Source organism: Monodon monoceros, unplaced genomic scaffold (genome assembly GCF_005190385.1).
Source record: "Monodon monoceros isolate NGI ecotype Baffin Bay Population unplaced genomic scaffold, NGI_Narwhal_1 Super_Scaffold_16, whole genome shotgun sequence".
NCBI lineage: Eukaryota > Metazoa > Chordata > Mammalia > Artiodactyla > Monodontidae > Monodon > Monodon monoceros.
In genome coordinates, this window is record NW_021703772.1 from 29,265,905 (window position 1) to 29,287,155 (window position 21,251).

The following is a 21,251-nucleotide window of genomic DNA, read 5'->3' on the forward strand; positions in this document are numbered from 1 at the left end:
GCAACGGACACAGAGGGTGACCAACTCTCCCCAGGGATGCTGCAGATGGTTCTAAGAGGAGGTGACATCTGTGCTCCTTCTCAAAGCATCAGAGGAGATCATTGGATAGAGAAGAGGAGGAGAGCATTCCAGACAGAAGAGGCAGCCTGTGCAAAGGTGGCGAGCACGGTAAGTGCTCTGGAGTTGAAGCTACACAGAAGGAGAACTCAGGAGGAGGCTGGAGAAGCTGGGCCATATGCTTTAGGACGCTCGTGCTCCCAATGGGTTCTAAAGGATCCTGTGGATGCCACTGAGAGGACCGGGACTGGTCAAGGTTAAGGGGGCAAAAGACGTGATGAGACAGGCTGAGCGTGCAAGGACTCTGCCTGCACCCAAACCCACTTCCACAGGGCAGGTCTGCTTCAATGTTTTATGTAACATTCCATATTACATTTCATTGGGGGGAAAAAAGAAGTCAAAGCATACCCAAAAAAGCTGGTGACAATGATGATTGTAGATGTGTGATTGAGAAAGACAATTCTAGCATCAGTTACAAAGTAGAGGGGAAGACATAAAGATTAATAAGGTGTTTATTGCAGTGGTGCAGGTAAGAGATGATGAAACCTTGAACAAAGGCATAACAGAGATCAGAAATAAAATGTAATCACTACAAGATTGTCAAATGCACTTCAGGGCCATTTTGCAAGGTAGGAAAATGTTCTAGAGGTCTAAGATTGTGCTGGGTGAGGAGGGAGAAATGCATAGTGCACATTTCACTTAGACCTACGCCCCTTACCGTAGCAGGAGGGGCCACATGGCCTTATGGTCAATGGGTTAGAGGGGTCCATTTAGGTCGGTCTTGATGACCCAGGCTTCATTATTGGTGGAATCCAGCTGACGGCTGGTAATTGGGGAGGGAACAACCAAAAAGTATCCAACACGGACTGGGAATCCCAAACAGGTTTAGTTACTTCTCTGCCTCAGATGCAAATAACACTCTCCATGCAGAACCAGGGAATAACGTGCTTTGTGGAGTGGCTTCCCAAGTCTATTTAGGTGCCCCTGAGCTCACAGGAGTGGCTGTCCTCTGCCCTGCTCCAGGTGCACCAAGTGCCTACCCATAGCCTGCCCCATGCCTGCACTCTCTCCCATGGTCCCTTGACCTTGCTCATGCCTGCTTCCCTCGCCTCCCCTTCACCATGTCCCTAGTCCTCTGTGTATTACCAGTCATCCTCTCCCACACAGTCTGTTAAAGACTCCAGAACTTGAGGATCGAGAAGGAAAAGGAGAGGGAGCCCATCATTGTAGGTGGCCTAAGATTAGAAATGTGAACTATAATTAGACACTCGGTGAACTACAAAGATTAAACTCCTGCTAACTAGTCTCCTGTAACTCATGATGCTAAAGAGTGCTTCCCAAACTACCACTATATTGCAATATACATATAGATTCAGATATATAGATATAGAAATTGATACACATATACATGTACATACAGTCACTCTATTCCCTTAACTTTGAAAGGATCCCAGTTATCCCAAGAAGAATAGAGGTAGTACACCCTTCCTTGCACATTGATAAATACTGTTCTAACTTAAATAAAGTATTTACATAATTAAGTGCTAGCATGTCAAATTTTCTTTCTTAAAGTCACATGCACATTAACAAGTAAAATCTAAAATAGAGCAAAAGAAATCTGAAAAAAAATCGCTATGATATACACCTGAAACTAACACAATATTATAAATCAATTATACTTCAATAAATATATATGCATATAATCAGAAAAAAATTTTTTAAGTAAAATAGAGTCAAAGAAACCAAGACCCAGGGTACTATAGAGATTCATAGAGGGGCAGGGAACGTTTTTGACCTTCAGAACATCTTTAGTGGTGGGTATTTCAGCTGCTATGTCTTCTTCAGTGGAAGGAGGGTGAGTCTGGCTGGCAAGAAAGAAAACCCAGAGGTGGGATTTGGTAAAGAGGGACATTTTGTTAACTTAAGAGATCTTCCTCCATCAAAGCCAAGAGTCTCTATTTGTTTTACAATAATTTCTTCTCCATCCTTCAGATGCTCTCACATTCTCTGTAAATCTTCCCCCTTTTCACACCAATCCATAATGATTTACTGCTCGCTGAACTACCATTATGCTGGAGTGGTTAAGATCTGCGGGTCTTGGGATCAGTCAGGTTTGAGTTTGAATTCTCATCCTGATCTAAATTTATTGAGTGAATGTTGGCAAGTTATTTAACCTCTCAGAACCTCAGGGTCGTAAAACCTAATATTCATAGGCCATTGACTCCACATGAGGCACTGTTTCAAGCACGATACTTACATTTTTTCATGTAATATCAACTCTATAAGGTAAGTTTCTCCATGATGATTCTTTTTTTTTTCTGAATAAAAAATGATTTTTAATTTAATACTGAATCTTTGAATTTATAGACATATGGAAAAAGGCTAATATACTGGAGTGAAAATAAGCCAGCATCTCAACGATTACTTGACTTTTTAATTTGTTAAAAATGTAAAAACTCACTGGTACGTACAAGGAAAAAACATGGAACACTTCACGAATTTGTGTGTCATCCTTGTGCAGGGGCCATGCTAATCTCTTCCGTATCGTTCCAATTTTAGTATATGTGCTGCCGAAGCAAGCACTCCCTGATGATTCTTATTTCATAGATGAGGAAATGGAAACAAAGAGAGGATCATCAATGCTCAAAAGTCCTATGGCTGGTAGCAGAGGCTGGACATACTGTCTCCCCACACCTGTGCACTTGTGGGTTGTAGTTAGGATTGATGACATCCTTAGCATGGTGCCTGGCACAGAGGAAACACTTTGTAAATGGAAATTATAACTACTAAGTGTCTGTGTAGATTTTATTATCAACCACTTAACACTTAGATGTTCCCTTAGCTCTGTATCTGTCCCATCTTCCTACTGTCTTATAGTGTCCCTGGAAAAGGAGCCAGTCTCTTATCTAATTCCTCATAGCACAATGCTGGGAACCTATGTGCCAGTGTACATGGACTAGTGATAATTCTAGATTGAAGCAGTGGCAGTGGCTGTGGATTTTCCCCAGTTTAATCCAAAGGGCTCAGCAGCGTGGTGGAGCATGTGCTTATATACATTCTTGTCTTGTCATAATATGTGCTGGCTTGAAAACATGGATGAGTCACTGACCCTGCCATAAACCAGAGAGGGAAAGAAGGAAAAAGAGAAAGACAGAGAACAAGAAAGGAGGCAGGAGTGGAGGAGGGAGGAAGAGAGGGAGGTAAAGACAAAGAAAATCTGTCTCTTTTCGGAGCACCTTTAAACATCCTTAAGAGAAACTGGGATATTCATGTACTTGATGACATTTCCTCTATCTGTGCCAAACCCCACCTTCCAAGGGTGATTGCAGTTTGTATTAAGCACCATGTAGGGATAACTTTTATCACTTTTAAACATCAGACAGTGGCAAAACAACCAAGACTGTGGCAGTCATGAAACTCCCATTCTACGCTAACAGAGTTGGTATTGCCACCTCAGGAATCGGAGATGGAAATCCTCTGGGAAGTTGTCAAGGAGGTTCTATTTTAGGCCCCCAGCTTGTTTCCACAGTGATTAGAAAAGGCTGTCCAGAACGCAAGAAATGGTTGAGGGCATCTGAAATACCCATGAAAGGGACACGGATGGCACTCACATGTGTCAGATGGAGAAGACAATTTGAAACAAAAGGAAAATCTGGAGGCAGATTATTTAACATTCATTTATGCATTCATTCAACAAATATTTGCTGAGTGGCTATTTGGTGCAAAGCCCTGCACGGGGCAATCCTATGGAGGATATAAATATTAAACAGGCTCAACTCCTGCCCTTATCTTACAGTCAAGTGGGGGAGATAAGACATGCACATATTTATTATTTAGTGGTGTCATGTAAACGTCTGAGGTGGAAACCTGTGGGCTAAAAGGTTATATTAGTCATTCTACAGAGAGTGAAGACACAAATCAACCTGGCCCACAGCACATGGCATCAGCCTTCTAGCCTTTCCATAAACCAATAGCACACAGGTCCTGTGCTGCAGACCCAGACTCTCAGGAAATGCAGTTACTCAAGTCCTCTCTCCTTCAAAGGGAGCAACGGCTGCATAAATTACACTGAAAAGCCTGCCTTCAATGGCAGAGGATTTCAAAACCCTAAAATGGGCAGATTCAGAATTTCAGGGAGGCAGTGTCCCAAGGTGGTTTAGCACAGAGGCTTTGGATGTGCAGTCCTGGATTTGCTTCTCAACCCTGCCTGCTGCCTCCTTGACAATGAACCTCTCTAAACCTCTGTTTCCTCCTCTTTAAAATGTCAGTAGAGAAGATTCTCTCATACAATGTGCTCTGAAATAGAGTACACAGGAGAAGACATTGGTAATAAATAGAGTGCTCAAAAGACAGACGTTAAAGTTGACAAGGTCATTTTGGGTTCACAGCATTCTGTACTACCATACTAGGCTCTAGTCCTGCAGCCTGTCCTCGATTCTTCCTTTTGTGATGTGTGATACTTGTTTAGCCATTTCATTGTTCTTTTCCTCACTTTTTTTCTGTTGTTGTGGTAAAATACACCTAACATAAAATTTACCATTTTTACTATGTTTAAGTGCATAGTTCAGTGGCATTAAGTACATTCACATTGTTAATGCAACCATCACCACCATCCATCTCCAGAAACTTTTCATCTTCCCAAACTGAAACTCCATATCCATTAAACATTAACTTCCCATTCCCCTCTTCTTCCAACCCCTAGTGACCACTGTTCTACTTTATGTCTCTATGAATGAGACTGTTCTAGGTATCACATATAAATAGAAGTATACAATTTTGGTCGTTTTGTGCCCAGCATGTTTCACTTAGCATAATGTCTTCAAGGTTTATCCATGTTGTAGCATGTATAGTAATTTCTATCCTTTTTAAAGACTGAATAATATTCCATTGAATGCGTATATCACATTTTGTTTATCCATTGATGGATACTTGGGTTATTTCCACCTTTTGGCTACTGTGAATAATGCTGCTGTGAACATCAGTGTATAAATATCTGTTCAACACTTTTTCATTTTTAAAAACAATGTCTTAAAAATATTCTGCTGTATTTTTAAAACATCTTCTTATCCCTCAGACTGACAATATATTGATAGATAAGTTAGTTTCTCTTTAAACTATTCTGTGATCATGGTGGGAATATCAAGAAAGTTATTTTATTTTGGTCCTATAGAGTGTTCTTCAGTAAATCTTTATCATTGTAAAGCAAACACCCTTATAACCAGCATAAGTTTTGTTAATACAGATTGGCTATATTTTAAAATAAGTTACTAAATATAGAAAAAATTGGCACATATAGTATTGTTGAACTTTAAAAAGTATTACATTTTTCCTATAAGTAAATAAGGCATATAGAAAGAGGAGTTGGCTAACAATGGCCCATGGGCCAAAATTCAACCCACTGTCTAGTTTTTTTAAGACCTGCAAACTAAGAATGGGTTTCATATTTTTTTAATGGTTGAAAAAATCATAAGAAGTCTAAAATGTCATGACATATGAAAATTATAGAAAATTCAAATTTCAGTGTTTGTAAATAAAGTTTTATTGGGACACAGCCACACCCACTCATTTATGTATTGTCTGTGGCTGCTTTTGAGCTACAGTGGCAGAGCTGAACAGTTGTGACAGAGACTGCATAGCCCTCAAGTCCTAAATATTTAAGATCTAGCCCTTTAGAGAAAAAATTTGCCAACAGCTGATACAAATCATTGATCTAATTTCACTTCCTTATTTATAGTTGAGAAGACCAAGGCCCAATAAGCATCCTGTCAGACTGGAGATCACAAAGCATAGAGTCACCAAAAGAAATCCAGCTGTCCCAACAGGCCACCCTGAGTTCCTAAACCATATCCCAGTGTATTCCTGGGTTAAAGCACAGTGGCTTACCTTCCAGCTGTACATCATGAACTAAAACCATCATTGCTTCACATTAATAATGCAAAAAAGTCTGTCTCTGTCCTTAATTTCCTCTGCTGAATGCTAGGTTAAAAAAAGAGATGTATGCTTAGTTGTTAACTTCTTTGTGAGGGTCACATTGGTTCATATCTTTTTCTTTTTCTGCTTTTATAAAATTTTATTTTATTTTTTTTATACAGCAGGTTACTAGTTATCCATTTTATACATATTAGTGTATATATGCCAATCCCAGTCTCCCAATTCATACCACCACCACCACCCCCACTTTCCCCCCTTGGTTTCCTTACGTTTGTTCTCTACATCTGTGTCTCTGTTTCTGCCTTGCAAACCAGTTCATCTGTACCATTTTTCTAGATTCCACATATATGCGTTAATACACAATATTTGTTCTTCTCTTTCTGACTTACTTCACTCTGTATGACAATCTCTAGGTCCATCCACATCTCTACAAATGACCCAATTTCGTTCCTTTTTATGGCTGAGTAATATATTGTATATATGTACCACATCTTTATCCATTCACCTCTCGATGGGCATTTAGGTTGCTTCTATGCCCTGGCTATTGTAAATAGTGCTGCAATGAACATTGGGGTACATGTGTCTTTTTGAATTATGGTTTTCTCTAGGTATATGTCCAGTAGTAGGATTGCTGGGTCATATGGTAATTCTATTTTTAGTTTTTTAAGGAGCCTCCGTACTGTTCTTCATAGTGGTTGTATCAGTTTACATTCCCACCAACAGTGCAAGAGGGTTCCATTTTCTCCACACCCTCTCCAGCATTTGTTGTTTGTAGATTTTCTGATGATGCCCATTCTAACTGGTGATACCTTATTGTAGTTTTGATTTGCATTTCTCTAATAATTAGTGATGATGAGCAGCTTTTCATGTGCCTCTTGGCCATCTGTATGTCTTCTTGGAGAAGTGTCTATTTAGGTCTTCTGCCCATTTTTTGATTGGGTTTTTTTGTTTTTTTAATATTGAGCTGCATGAGCTGTTTATATATTTTGGAGATTAATCCTTGTCCACTGATTCATTTACAAATATTTTCTCCCATTCTGAGGGTTGTCTTTTCATCTTGTTTATAGTTTCCTTTGCTGTGTAAAAGCCTTTAAGTTTCATTAGGTCTCATTTGTTTATTTTTGTTTTTATTTCCATTACTCTAGGATGTGGGTCAAAAAAGATCTTGCTGTGATTTATGTCAAAGAGTGTTCTTCCTGTGTTTTCCTCTAAGAGTTTTACAGTGTCCAGTCTTACACTTAGGTCTTTAATCCATTTTGAGTTTATGTTTGTGTATGGTGTTAGGGAATGCTCTAATTTCATTCTTTTACATGTAGCTGTCCAGTTTTCCCAGCACCACTTATTGAAGAGACTGTCTTTTCTCCATTGTATATCCTTGCCTCCTTTATCATAGATTAGTTGACCATAGGTGTGTGAGTTTATCTCTGGGCCTTCTATCTTGTTCCATTGATCTATATTTCTGTTTTTGTGCCAGTACCATATTGTCTTGATTACTGTAGCTTTGTAGTATAGTCTGAAGTCAGGGAGTCTGATTCCTCCAGCTCCATTTTTTTCCCTCAATATTGCTTTGGCTATTCGGGGTCTTTTTCTGTCTCCATGCAAATTTTAAGATATTTTATTTTTGTTCTGTAAAAAATGCCATTGCTAATTTGATAGACATTGCATTGAACCTGTAGATTGCTTTGGGTAGTATAGTCATTTTCACAACATTGATTCTTACAATCCAAGAACATGGTATATCTCTCCATCTGTTTGTGTCATCTTTGGTTTCTTTCATCAGTGTCTTATAGTTTTCTGAGTACCGGTCTTTACCTACATAGGTAGGTTTATTCCTAGGTATTTTATTATTTTTGTTGCAATGGTGAATGGGAGTGTTTCCTTAATTTCTCTTTCAGATTTTTCATCATTAGTGTATACGAATGAAAGGGATTTCTGTGCATTAATTTTGTATCCTGCAACTTTACCAAATTCATTGATTAGCTCTAGTAGTTTTCTGGTGGCATCTTTAGGATTCTCTATGTATATTATCATGTCATCTGCAGTGACAGTTTTACTTGTTCTTTGCCAGTTTGTATTCCTTTTATTTCTTTTTCTTCTCTGATGGCTGTGGCTAGGACTTCCAGAACTATGTTGAATAACAGTGACGAGAGTGGATATCCTTGTCTTGTTCCTGATCTTAGAGGAAATACTTTCAGCTTTTCACCAGCAAGAATGATGTTTGCTGTGGGTTAGTCATATATGACTTTTATTATGTTGAAGTAGGTTCCCTGTATGCCCACTTTCTGGAGAGTTTTTATCATAAATGGGTGTTGAATTTTGTCAAAAGATTTTCTGCATCTATTGAGATCATCATATGGTTTTTATTCTTCAGTTTGTTAATATTGTGTATCACATTGATTGGCATATATTGAAGAACACTTGCATCCCTGGGATAAATCTCACTTGACCATGGTGTATGATCCTTTTAATGTGTTGTTGGATTCTGTTTGCTAGTATTTTGTTGAGGATTTTTGCATCTCTATTCATCAGTGATATTGGTCTGTAATTTTCTTTTTTTGCAGTAACTTTGTCTGGTTTTGGCATCAGGGTGATGGTGGCCTCGTAGAATGAGTTTGGGAGTGTTCCTTCCTCTGCAAATTTTTGGAAGAGTTTGAGAAGGATGGGTGTTAGCTCTTTTCTAAATGTTTGATAGAATTCACCTGTGAAGCCATCTGGTCCTGGACTTTTGTTTGTTGGAAGATTTTTAATCACAGTTTCAATTTCATTACTTGTGATTGGTCTGTTCATATTTTCTATTTCTTCCTGGTTCAGTCTTGGAAGGTCATACTTTTCTAAGAATTTGTCCATTTCTTCCAGGTTGTTTATTTTACTGGCATAGAGTTGCTTGTAGTAGTCTCTTATGATGCTTTATACTTCTGTGGTGTCCGTTGTAACTTCTCCTTTTTCATTCTAATTTTATTCAATTGAGTCCTCTCCCTCTTTTTATTGATGAGTCTGGCTAAAGGTTTATCAATTTTGCTTATCTTCTCAAAGAACCAGCTTTTAGTTTTATTGGTCTTTGCTATTGTTTTCTTTGTTCCTATTTATTTGTACTCTGATCTTTATGATTTCTTTCCTTCTGCTAACTTTGGGATTTGTTTGTTCTTCTTTCTCTAGTTCCTTTAGATGTAAGGTTAGATTGTTTACTTGAGATTTTTCTTGTTTGTTGAGGTAGGCTTGTATGGCTATAAACTTCTGTCTTAGAACTACTTTTGCTGCATCCCATAGGTTTTGGATCATTGTGTTTTCATTTGTCTCCAGGTATTTTTTTATTTCCTCTTTGATTTCTTCAGCGATCTCTTGGTTATTTAGCAGTGTATTGTTTAGCCTCCATGTGTTTGTGTTTTTTACATTTTTTTCCCCCTGTAATTGATTTCTAATCTCATAGTGTTGTGGTCAGAAAAGATGCTTGATACAATTTCAATTTTCTTAAATTTACCAAGGCTTGATTTGTGACCCAAGATGTGATCTATCCTGGAGAATATTCCATGTGCACTTAAGAAGAAAGTGTAATCTGCTGTTTTCAGATGGAATGTCCTATAAATATCAATTAAATATATCTGATCTATTGTGTCATTTAAAGCTTGTGTTTCCTTATTAATTTTCTGTCTGGATGATCTGTTCATTGGTGCAAGTGAGATGTTAAAGTCCCCCACTATTATTGTGTTACTGTCGATTTCCTCTTTTATAGCTGTTAATATTTGCCTTATGTGCTGAGGCGCTCCTATGTTGGGTGCATATATATTTATAATTGTTATATCTTCTTCTTGGATTGATCCCTTGATCATTATGTAGTGTCATTCCTTGTCTCTTGTAACATTCTTTGTTTTAAAGTCTATTTTTTCTGATATGAGAATTGCTACTCCAGCTTTCTTTTGATTTCCATTTACATGGAATATCTTTTTCGATACCCTCACTTTCAGTCTGTACGTGTCCCTAGGTCTGAAGTGGGTCTCCTGTAGACAGCATATATACGGGTCTTGTTTTTGTATCCACTCAGCAAGCCTGTGTCTTTTTATTTTTAAATAAATTTATTCATTTATTTATTTTTTAGCTTTGTTGGGTCTTCATTGCTGTGAGCAGGCTTTCTCTAGTTGCGGTGAGTGGGGGTTACTCTTTGTTGCGTGTGCTGGCTTCTCATTGCAGTGGCTTCTCTTTGTTGTGGAGCACAGGCTCTAGGCCCACGGGCTGCAGTAGTTGTGGCACACGGGCTCAGTAGTTGTGGTTCGCCGGCTCTAGAGCGCAGGCTCAATAGTTGTGGCACATGGGCTTAATTGCTCCCGTGGCATGTGAGATCTTCCCAGACCAGGGCTCAAACCTGTGTCCCTGCATTGGCAGGCTGATTCTTAACCACTGTGCCACTAAGGAAGTCCCAAGCCTGTGTCTTTTGGTTGGAGCATTTAATCCATTATTGATATGTATGTTCCTGTTACCACTCTCTTAATTGTTTTGGGTTTGTTTTTGTAGGTCTTTTTCTTCTCTTCTGTTTCCCACTTAGAGAAGTTCCTTTAGCATTTGTTATAGAGCTGGTTTGATGGTGCTGAATTCTCTTAGCTTTTGCTTGTCTGTAGAGCTTTTGATTTCTCTGTCGAATTTGAATGAGACCCTTGCTGAGTAGAGTAATCTTGGCTGTAGGTTCTTCCCTTTCATCACCTTAAATATATCATGCCCCTCCCTTCTGGCTTGTAGAGTTTCTGCTGAGAAATCAGCTGTTAACCTTATGGGAGTTCCCTTTTAGGTTATTTGTTGTTTTTCCCTTGTTGCTTTTAATAATTTTCCTTTGTCTTTAATTTTTGTCTATTTGATTACTATGTGTCTTGGTGGGTTTCTCCTTGGGTTTATCCTGCCTGGGACTCTCTGCACTTCCTGGACTTGGGTGGCTATTTCCTTTCCCATGTTAGGGAAGTTTCAACTATAATCTCTTCAAATATTTTCTCAGGTCCTTTCTCTCTTCTCCTTCTGGGACCCCTATAATGTGAATGTTGGTGCATTTAATGTTGTCCCAGTGGTCTCTTAAGCTGTCTTCATTTATTTTCATTCTTTTTTATTTATTCTGTTCCATAGCAGTGAATTCCACCATTCTGTCTTCAAGGTCACTTATCCGTTCTTCTGCCTCAGTTATTCTGCTCTTGCTTCCTTCTAGTGTATTTTTCATTTCAGTTATTGTATTGTTCATCTCTGTTTGTTTGTTCTTTAATCCTTCTAGGTATTTGTTCTTTAATTCTTCTAGGTCTTTCTTAAACATTTCTTGCATCTTCTCGATCTTTGCTTCCATTCTTTTTCCAGGGTCCTGGATCATCTTCAGTAGCATTATTCTGAATTCTTTTTCTGGAATGTTACCTATATCCACTTCATTTAGTTGTTTTTCTGGGGTTTTATCTTGTTCCTTCATCTGTTACATAGTCCTCTGCCTTTTCATTTTGTCTTTCTTTCTGTGAATGCGGTTTTTGTTCCACAGGCTGCAGGATTGTAGATCTTCTTGCTTCTGTTGTCTGCCCTCTGGTGGATGAAGCTATCTAAGAGGTTTGTGCAAGTTTCCTGATGGGAGGGACTGGTGGTGGGTAGAACTGAGTGTTGCTCTGGTGGGCAGAACTCAGTAAAACTTTAATCTGCTTGTCTGCTGATGGGCGGGGCTGAGTTCCCTCCCTGTTGGTTGTTTGGCCTGAGGCAACTCAGCACTGGAGGCTACAGGCTCTTTGGCGGGTCTAATGGTGGACTCCGGGAAGGCTCATGCCAAGGAGTACTTCCCAGAGCTTCTGCTGCCTGTGTCCTTGCCCCCATGGTGAGCCACAGCCAACCCCTGCCTCTGCAGGAGACCCTCCTACACTAGTTGGTAGGTCTGGCTCAGTCTCCTATGGCGTCACTGCTCCTTCTCCCGGGTCCTGATGTGCACACTACTTTGTGTGTCCCCTCCAAGAGTGGAGTCTCTGTTTCCCCCAGTCCTGTCAAAGTCCTGCAACCAAATCCCACTGGGCTTCAAAGTTTGATTCTCTAGGAATTCCTCCTCCCGTTGCCAGACCCCCAGGTTGGGAAGCCTGACATGGGGCTCAGAACCTTTACTCCAGTGGATGGACTTCTATGGTATAAGTGTTCTCCAGTTTGTGAGTCACCCACCCAGTGGTTATGGGATTTGATTTTATTGTGATTGTGCCCCTCCTACCATATCATTGCAGCTTCTCCTTTGTCTTTGGATATGGGTTATCTTTTTTGGTGAGTTCCAGTGTCTTCCTGACAATGATTGTTCAGCACTTAGTTGTGATTCCAGTGCTCTCACAAGAGGGAGTGAGCACACATCCTTCTACTCCACCATCTTGAACCAATTTCCCTGATTCATTCTTTATATGTGGACCTTTATCTCTAATTTCTTAAGCACCATTTCATATGATGAAATCATTCCCAATTGCTTTCAACATAAAGCCTAAATGACTGAATATGTTATAAAGCTCTTCTTGACTTGGCTTCAACTTACCTCCCCGGTCTTATTTCCCCATCCTTGCCTTCCTCCCTTCTCTCTTTGTCCTCCATGCTCACAGGAATTCTGTAAACTCTCAGTACCCACTGCAGATGAATCTCACCTTTAAGTCTTTGTTCATGCTGTCCCCTGACCAGGGAAGTGTTAGTCTCCTCATCCATCCAGTAAGGTCCTCTTCATCCTCCAAGATCCACCCCAAATGCCTCACCCTTTCAGTAGTCTCCCCGTTCCTGCCACGGGCAGAAGTAATAACTCTTTCTTTCACTGTACATTTTGGCTAAAATCATTTGAGGAATTCTGTATTAAAATATCTGAATTTATTATGGGACTAGACAAGAAGTTATTTCTATAGATTAGCAGACAATATGACATCCAAGGGGAAGGTCCATAGACATTTCCCAAGCTTTTAATTCACAGAGATAAGAATCAATGCCATTTGGTCATCATAAGTCACAGAAGCTTATACTGTCTTCATGTGCTCTTACAGCAGGTTTTGCCATAGTGTGTAGACATGGTAACTACAATTTCTGAGTCATGGTGCTTTACACTAACAGGTACAAAGCATTATGTTATGAAAACAAAATATTTTGTAGTGTTTGTTTTGAGCAGGCATTCTAAAAACTAGAATAATGAACTCAGAGCCTCATTTTGATTGGTTGTCACCCAATAAAAAATCTTGACAGAAATGAATTCTGCATTTGAGTTTTCTTCACTCTTGTTTGACTGATAAGACTTCAATGTCAACACAAACTCAGCTCATAAAAAGCTTCCTGAAGATGACATGACGTATAAGTGAGACTACAGGGAGTTTATTTTTTTGGTGTAAACTAGGGATTTAGGTCTCCATGTATTACGATAAATTAGATCACTATAGTGACTAAGGTAAACATAAGTAGCATGTTCAATAGGCCCTTTGGATCATTTCTACCATCATTTCATTGTCTCCTTGTTGATTTTTCTCTTTCCTAGTGTGCATTTACCACAGGGACAATTTCCACCGGGGTGAACTTCAGAACAGCCATCCATATTTTAGCACTCCTGAAATTTTCTCTAAAGATAATTGTAGAGGTAAAAAATTGACTTCCTGTCAGAATACCTTGGGTCCAAGCCTTTATTCCTACCATTGACTGTTATTTTGTCGAGTCAATCTTTCTTTAGGCTATTTTCTTACCAGTAAAATAGTCATAGCAATTCCTACCTCTCAGTTTGTTTTTGGAGAATTAAATTATGTGACTTGTTTTCAGAGCTGGGCACACCAATTAAAAGTATGACACTTATTCACAGGGTGATTCATCTCAAACACATCCTGCCAAATGGTCACCAAGTGCCAATGAAGTGCCATACTGCATTGTGCCTAGTGAAGAGAAAGGGACCGTCTCACATCCAGCTTGCAGAAAGGCCAAAAAGAAATAAGTATATTAAGTAAAAACTGTGCTGGATGACACAAAGGAATGGACATGCTCTCCTGAGAGAGAAAACACCTTCATGGAGCTTGCCATCCTTGTACAGCACTATCTAAGAATCACATGTGAAGAATGATCTTATGCATTTTCTATAGCATAAATGTTGAGAGTAGAGAATCTGTCATTCCGAGGAAACCCCAAGTTATACCTCTGTTTCAGACAGCAGCGCTAGACTTTGTAGATTCATTCAATAAACATTTATTGTGGGCCACACATTATGTATGCTTGGTGCTATGATTGGCACTGGAGAAAGATAGAGTCCCTGCTTTCTGGAAGCTCAGAGCCAAGCCTAGAATAGAAGAGTAAAAACAGAAGAGTCCAGTGGAACATATGAAAACATGACGGAGGACGTGAGCTCAAAGCGAGATGAGGGCACAGAGGAGGGGAATAGCTCAAACTAGAGAGGCAGCAGTTGGAACGAGGCTTCCCAGGGCAGCCATGCATAAACACAGTACAAGGCATGAGAGAGCACAACCGTTTGGGATATTGTAGGTGGTTCCATACAGTTGGAGCAGAAACTTTGCATTTTAGGAGACAAAGAAGAAGGAAAACCAGCCCATAGAGATGGGCTTCATGTGCCCTTCTAAAGATTTGGGATTATGTCCTAAAGGTTATTGGGTTACTAAAAAAGGATTCTAGGTCTTCCCTGGTGGCGCAGTGGTTGAGAGTCCGCCTGCCGATGCAGGGGACACGGGTTTGTGCCCCGGTCTGGGAAGATCCCACATGCCGCGGAGCGGCTGGGCCCGTGAGCCATGGCCGCTGAGCCTGCGCGTCCGGAGCCTGTGCTCCGCAATGGGAGAGGCCACAACAGTGAGAGGCCCGCGTACCGCAAAAAACAAAACAAAACAAAACAAAACAAAAAAAAGGATTCTAAACAGAGGAGTGATGCATCTCTTTTGCATCCATAAGAAAATGTTATTATATGTTACATTTAACTTTTAGAATGTCTATATACATATAAATGTATAAACCATAAGTGTGCAGCTCGATAATTTAGAAATTATATCTTAGGAGGGGGCTTTGTTATTCTATAGTAATTTACAGTCACTTGGGCTGTTATCTCCTAATTTGATACTATAGGAGTTTCCTTCTTCCTCTGAAGGCAAGTCTAAAACTAAAGTTTCAACTGAAAATGAAGACATATTTATTCTGGCCTAAATTATGATAGAGTCCTACATCTGAAGGGTGTAAGGGGATTCAGTAAACATGATATTCCTAAGTGCAGTGTGACTGTCAGGCTTCATTCTGGCAAAGGGCTTGGATAATGGAGGCGGATGGGGGAGGCGCCGCGCAGTACGGTGGTACGGGTGGGACAAATGTAGAAATGAGACCATCAAGGCAGAGAACCCGGGAAGAGCCCTGCATCCAGGCCTTCCTGAAATGGATTTCCCTGGAGGACCCTGCTCTCCCGTACAAACCAGGTCCCTTCGGTTTCCATCTATTCCACTTCCCAGCGAGCGGTACAAATTAATTGACTCCATTGATAAAGATCAGCATCTTTTTGCCTTGACTCCCCCACTGCTCTGGGCCTCTTTCTCGGCCTTTAATGCTTACCAATAATTTCTGCTCTTTTTTTTTTTGCGGTATGCGGGCCTCTCACTGCTGTGGCCCCTCCCGTTGCGGAGCACAGGCTCCGGACGCGCAGGCTCAGCGGCCATGGCTCACGGGCCCAGCCGCTCCGCGGCATGTGGGATCTTCCTGGACCGGGACACGAACCCGCGTCCCCTGCATCGGCAGGCGGACTCTCAACCACTGCGCCACCGGGGAAGCCCTTCTGCCCGTTTCTAACCGCGCTCACGGCCTTGCTCTGTATATGAGCTCCTCCTCCCGCTAGCATCTGCTGCTGCTGCTGCTACAAAACACAGTCTCTTTGGAGTGGTTTGCTCGCTATCCCTGACCTTGCTGGGCTAGGCGGGCCACTTCCCAAAGTGTTAACCAGCCTGTAGGTTGGCTTCGCTGGCGTCTCTCCTGGTCCAGTCACTGGGGCCAAGGCAATAGGACAGGTGGGGCAGAATATGATTCCTCCACATGAGGAACTTCCTGGGCTGTTCCCTAAGCAGGGCCTGTGAGCTTGAGATTTCCCTCCAGATTTGGGATTGAGGCAGACATATATCTGTTTTCCACAATGGCAACAACCCACCTTAAAGTAGTTCTATGGCAGCTTTAGAGTCCAAAAAATGCTGCAGGAGGACAGTATAGGGGCAATGATTGCTTCAGAGGAAAAGGAAGAATGCATTTCTTACCCCCTTCCGAGACTCTCTGAGTGTTGGTTTAAAACTATGTGAACCGGGTCAGGTTTCTCCCCTGTTTAAAGCTTCCCAAAGCTCTCCGACTGCACTCAGAGTACATCTACTCTCCTCCGCAAGGCCACTCAGGTGCTGACTGACCCAGTCCCTGCTTCCTCTTCAACATTGGCCTGGAATTCTTTTCCACTCACTCACCACCCTTCAGCCATACCAGCCTCCCTTCTGTCACTCAAACACTAAAGCTCTTTCCTCAGCTCAGAGTATTTGTACCTGCTGTTCCCTCTACCTGGAACTCTTCCTTCAGCACCCAGGGGATTGAATCATTTCTGTTCCAACTTGAATGTCACCTCCCCAAAGAGATCTTCCCTGACCCAACTGAATCAGAAACTCTGAGGATGGTGTGAAATGAAATTCATGTTTTCTGGCAAGACAAGAAAAATTTAAACATAAAAAAAATTTTCTCTGCCCTTTGGCCTCCTCTCTCCCCTCTACTATGTACTGTGTATCTGCATTAGGCATTGACCAAAACGTTCCTCATCGGCAGAAATTCCTGCTCACCCATAAAGAGCAACTTCTCTTAGGACAACTCCTTTAAGATAACATTCCTTCTTGATAAGGGGTGGCATGGCACTCAGAGCCGGATTATGTAAACTGTCAATAATAAGTCATTTGATGTACAGTCCTCTGTCTCAAAGAAGCTTATACAACTGTGTCTTGACGTCTAACAGGCAGAACAGTTCTCTGAGCTTTCTGAGTTGCTGTTCCTGGGTTATAATCCTCAAATTTGGCTCAAATAAAATTTCCACTTCTTTTGTAGATTGACTATGTATTCATTTTCATCGACAGGGGGCACAGCACACACTGAACTTTGAGAATCCTGTCTAAGAGAGCATATGAAAAGAATTCTAGTTTGAGTCAGTGAGAGTCTGAGTTCTAAAGGACTTACGTGCCACTACAAATTTATCAGATAAGTAAATATCCTATATCTATATATATATATCCTTATGCACAGTTCATGTGAGAAGTGCTATAAAGAAAACAGGATAGGGGCTTCCCTGGTGGCACAGTGGTTGAGAGTCCGCCTGCCGATGCAGGAGACACGGGTTCGTGCCCCAGTCCGGGAAGATCCCACATGCCGCGGAGCGGCTGGGCCCGTGAGCCATGGCCGCTGAGCCTGCACGTCCGGAGCCTGTGCTCTGCAACGGGAGAGGCCACAACAGTGAGAGGCCCGCGTACCGCAAAAAAAAAAAGAAAAAAGAAAACAGGATAAAACAGGGACCAATGATGATAGTGTGCTATGAACCCTGAGCTTCCCCAAAATCTATTCATTTATTCATTAAACAGGGCAGTGGCCTTGGCCGAGTGTAATTGAGGTAGGTTGGTCAGAGAAGGCATGCTGTGCTCCTGAATCTGCTCTGAGTTGAGACGTGAGTCTGGAGGTGTCTATGGATCTGTGAGGAGGGCGGTCCAGGCAAAGACCTTAAAGCAGAAAAGAGCTTGGTGTATCTGAGAAACAGAAAGGAGACCAGCACAGAGCACAGAGCTGGGACGCAGAGAGAAGGATAAGAGTGCAGAATGAGGCACGAGCCATACTGTACGTGGCCACGGTGTATGGTTTGCATTTCATTCCTCTTGCAATGGGCAGTCCTCAGTATTTTAAGCAGGCAGGTGGCCTGAAGGGACTCTTGGTTTTAAAAGATCACTCTGGTTGCTCTGCAGAGAACGGATCATGAGGGTAGAGATGTAACTGATAATTTCTGTTTAAATATTTGTTTATTTTGAACTTTGTTTTATTGAAGTATAGTTGATTTACAATGTTTCAGGTATACAGCAAAGTGATTCAGTTATATATATACACATACATGTATTTTTTTTCGGATTCTTTTCCATTATAGGTTATTACAAGATATTGAATATAGTTCCCTGTGCTAGACAGTAGGTCCTTGTGGTTTATCTATTTTATATATAGTGGTGTGTGTCCGTTAATCTGAAATTCCCAATTTATCCTTCCCTCCCTCTCTTTCCTTTTTGATAACCATAAGTTTGTTTCCTATGTCGGTGAGTCTGTTTCTGCTTTGTAAATAAGTTCATTTGTATCATATTTTTGGATTCCACATATAAGTGATATCCTTTGCTATTTTTAATAACATACTTATGAGGCTTACAGTGTACTCAGCACTGCTTTAAACGCTTTGCAAACTATTACCAAACCCTGTAGCACCCCATGGGGTAGATACTATATCACTCACTCCACTCCACTTTTTGAACGAGACAACTGAGATTCAGAGCGATCAATAAATTTTCTGAGATCGGACAGCTGGTAAGTGTCCAGGACTCAGTCCCAGGACGCAGGAATTCAGCGTCCGGGCTCATAACCACCATATGCTAAAATAGGTATACTGTCCTTGCCCTCCCTCCTGACAAAGGATGGCTTTGAGCTTAAAATAGCATGCCCTGGTAAAGTGCTTTGAATATTAAGAAGGGTATTATGTGGATTTAACAATGCCATTATATTGTATAAATATAAACTCATTAAACAAAGCATAATGAATTGGCTGCTAATCTGTATATTGTGGTTAAAAGCAGCACTGATGTTTGCAACAAGAAAAACAATTAGCACATTCATTAAGTAGAGTCCTGCTTACACTTCACTCATTAACTTTAATCATCTATGAGATGCTTGAGCTAAACTAACCTGTCAGCCCGAGTCATTAGTGCCTGTCTGCCAAAGATGATGCTGTAATTTTTAGGGTATGTTTTAATTTTACAGACTAACAAAGAACCCAGCTCAGTCACTAATTTCCCTAATGGTACTCATGATCAAGATATTGAAAATTATTTAAGCTAAGAAGTTATTATCCTTCACGATAGCACCATTAACTGGATCCTAATTAATAGTTACATTTTTTTCCCTTCGCTTTTCAAAATATTATAGCTCCTATTTGGCCTTTAAATAGCAATATGCATTCTTAAACCGAACATATCAATATTTCTAAGCTGGTATAATTCTTAGGTCTAAGTCAACACAGAGAGCTCCATATGTGACACTGGATAACCAAGACAATTTAGGAGAATTGTTCTTAATTTTCTGAGGTATGACAGATACCTTTGAGAATCTGAGTATACTATGGGCCTCTTCCCAAGAAAAATGTACTTGTAGACAATTTCAAGAGATTCACAAAACTCCTGAAGTGTATCCTTGGATCACTAGGAATCCCAGCGTAAGAATCTGTGCTTTAACTTAACTTGACTGTTTAGAAGCAACCAAAGTTTATCCCTAGTTGATGATAAAAGCCTATCTTAAAAGATGAATACTAACAGGTATAGAAGGGAGAAGTAGAAAACTCACCGCTGGGATACTAGATGGTTTTAGTATATTATTGATACTAGATCGTTTTTGTATATTATTGTTTCTTTTCTTAGATGATATAATGGTATTTGTTATTCAGGAGAATGCTCTTATTTTTAGGAGATGTTTGTTAAAATATTTAAGGATAAAGTGTCATGAAGACTTGAATTTACATTGAAAAGTTTCAACAAGATAAAGAGATGATAGATAGATGGATAGACAGATACATACATACAAACATACACACATTTATGGACTGAATTGTGATTCCGCCCCCTCCCCCAAATTCATATGTTGAAACCCTAATCACCAATGTGACTGTATTAGGAGATGGCTTTTAAAGAAGCAACTAAGGTTAGATAATGTCACAAGAGTAGGGTCTTTATCATATAAGACTGATATCCTTACGAGCAGAGAAAGAGACAGGAGGAGTACACATGCACAGAGAAAAGATCATGTGAGGACACAACTGGATGGCAATAAACTTCACAATAGGAGAAAATAAAATTCTTTTGTTTAAGCCGCCCATTTTACAGTATTTTGTCATGGCAGTTCTAGCTGCGTAAGATAGATGGGATGGATAGATAGATGATAGATAAATAGGTAGAGAGAGAGAGATTAAATATGGGGAAATATTAATAACTGAAGAAACTAGGTTGTGGGTATGTGGTTGCTACTTTATTATTCTTGCAAATTTTCTGTTTGAAATTTTTATAATAAAAATTAGGAGGGGAAGCCTCCTTGCTTTTGAGCACTTGGGGGATTGGAAAAGAAAGCAGATTGGGAAAAAGCAGAATTTACGTGGATATTCTTGAACAGAAGCTAATATTAGAAGATTCCAATGGAATAGAAGTTTCAGAGTTGTTCTAGAAATAAGATTGGGGAAGAGGTTAACGAAAAAGGAATGCCTTGGGTTAGGATTATAATTTTCTTAACCCATTTTAATTTCAAGTAAACTGAAACCTCTTACAGGTTTTCTTATTTCATATTTTCTGTGTACGGCTATAACTATCAGCCTTGGTCACTGGAGCATTAAATTTTGAAGAACCTATTTAAAAATACTGATCTGACTTATGGCTTGCCAGAGTTTGAAGATAGTACCAGTAGATACGGCAGGAGGAACTGATGTGGAACAAGGCCCTCCCACTGCAAATGTAGGATCACTGGATACAAGGAATTTTAATGCGTTGCTAGGACACATAAGAAAAAAAAGAAAGCATAAATGGAGAGATGTACTACAGTCCTGGGTGGAAAAACTATTAAAGATATCAGTTTTTTCCAAATCTATATATAGAGTCAATATAATTCCAATCAAAATCTCAATCAGATTTTTATGTATCTTGATTCTAAAATTTGTATTGAAGACCAAGGTTGCCAATCGTAGAAAACAAAAACAATCTATATAAAAAGAAAAAAAAGGTTGGATGACTTGTCCTGGCAGATGTTAAGTTCTGGTTATGAAGATAACATGATAGTACGTTATTGATGTGGGAAAAATAAATAAATGAACAAAGTAGTCCAGAAACTGAACCACACATATATTGATATATCATAGAAGGGACTTTGCATATTAGTGAAGAAAGGATGGAGTTTTAAATAACTTGTGTTTGGACAATTGGCTATGTATATTGAAAATATAGAGCTAAATCCCTCACAATATAGCCAAAAAATCTTAAAATTTCAAATAAAACTTT

General features: G+C 40.1%; 1 non-coding gene across 1 annotated transcript; it reads right to left on the minus strand.

Moving 5' to 3' along the window:
• Positions 1-2,533: 2,533 nt before the first annotated feature.
• On the minus strand, positions 2,534-2,640 carry LOC114897364. The gene has a single exon (XR_003794088.1). It is a non-coding gene; the product is annotated as a U6 spliceosomal RNA (small nuclear RNA).
• Between the last annotated feature and the right edge of the window lie 18,611 nt (positions 2,641-21,251).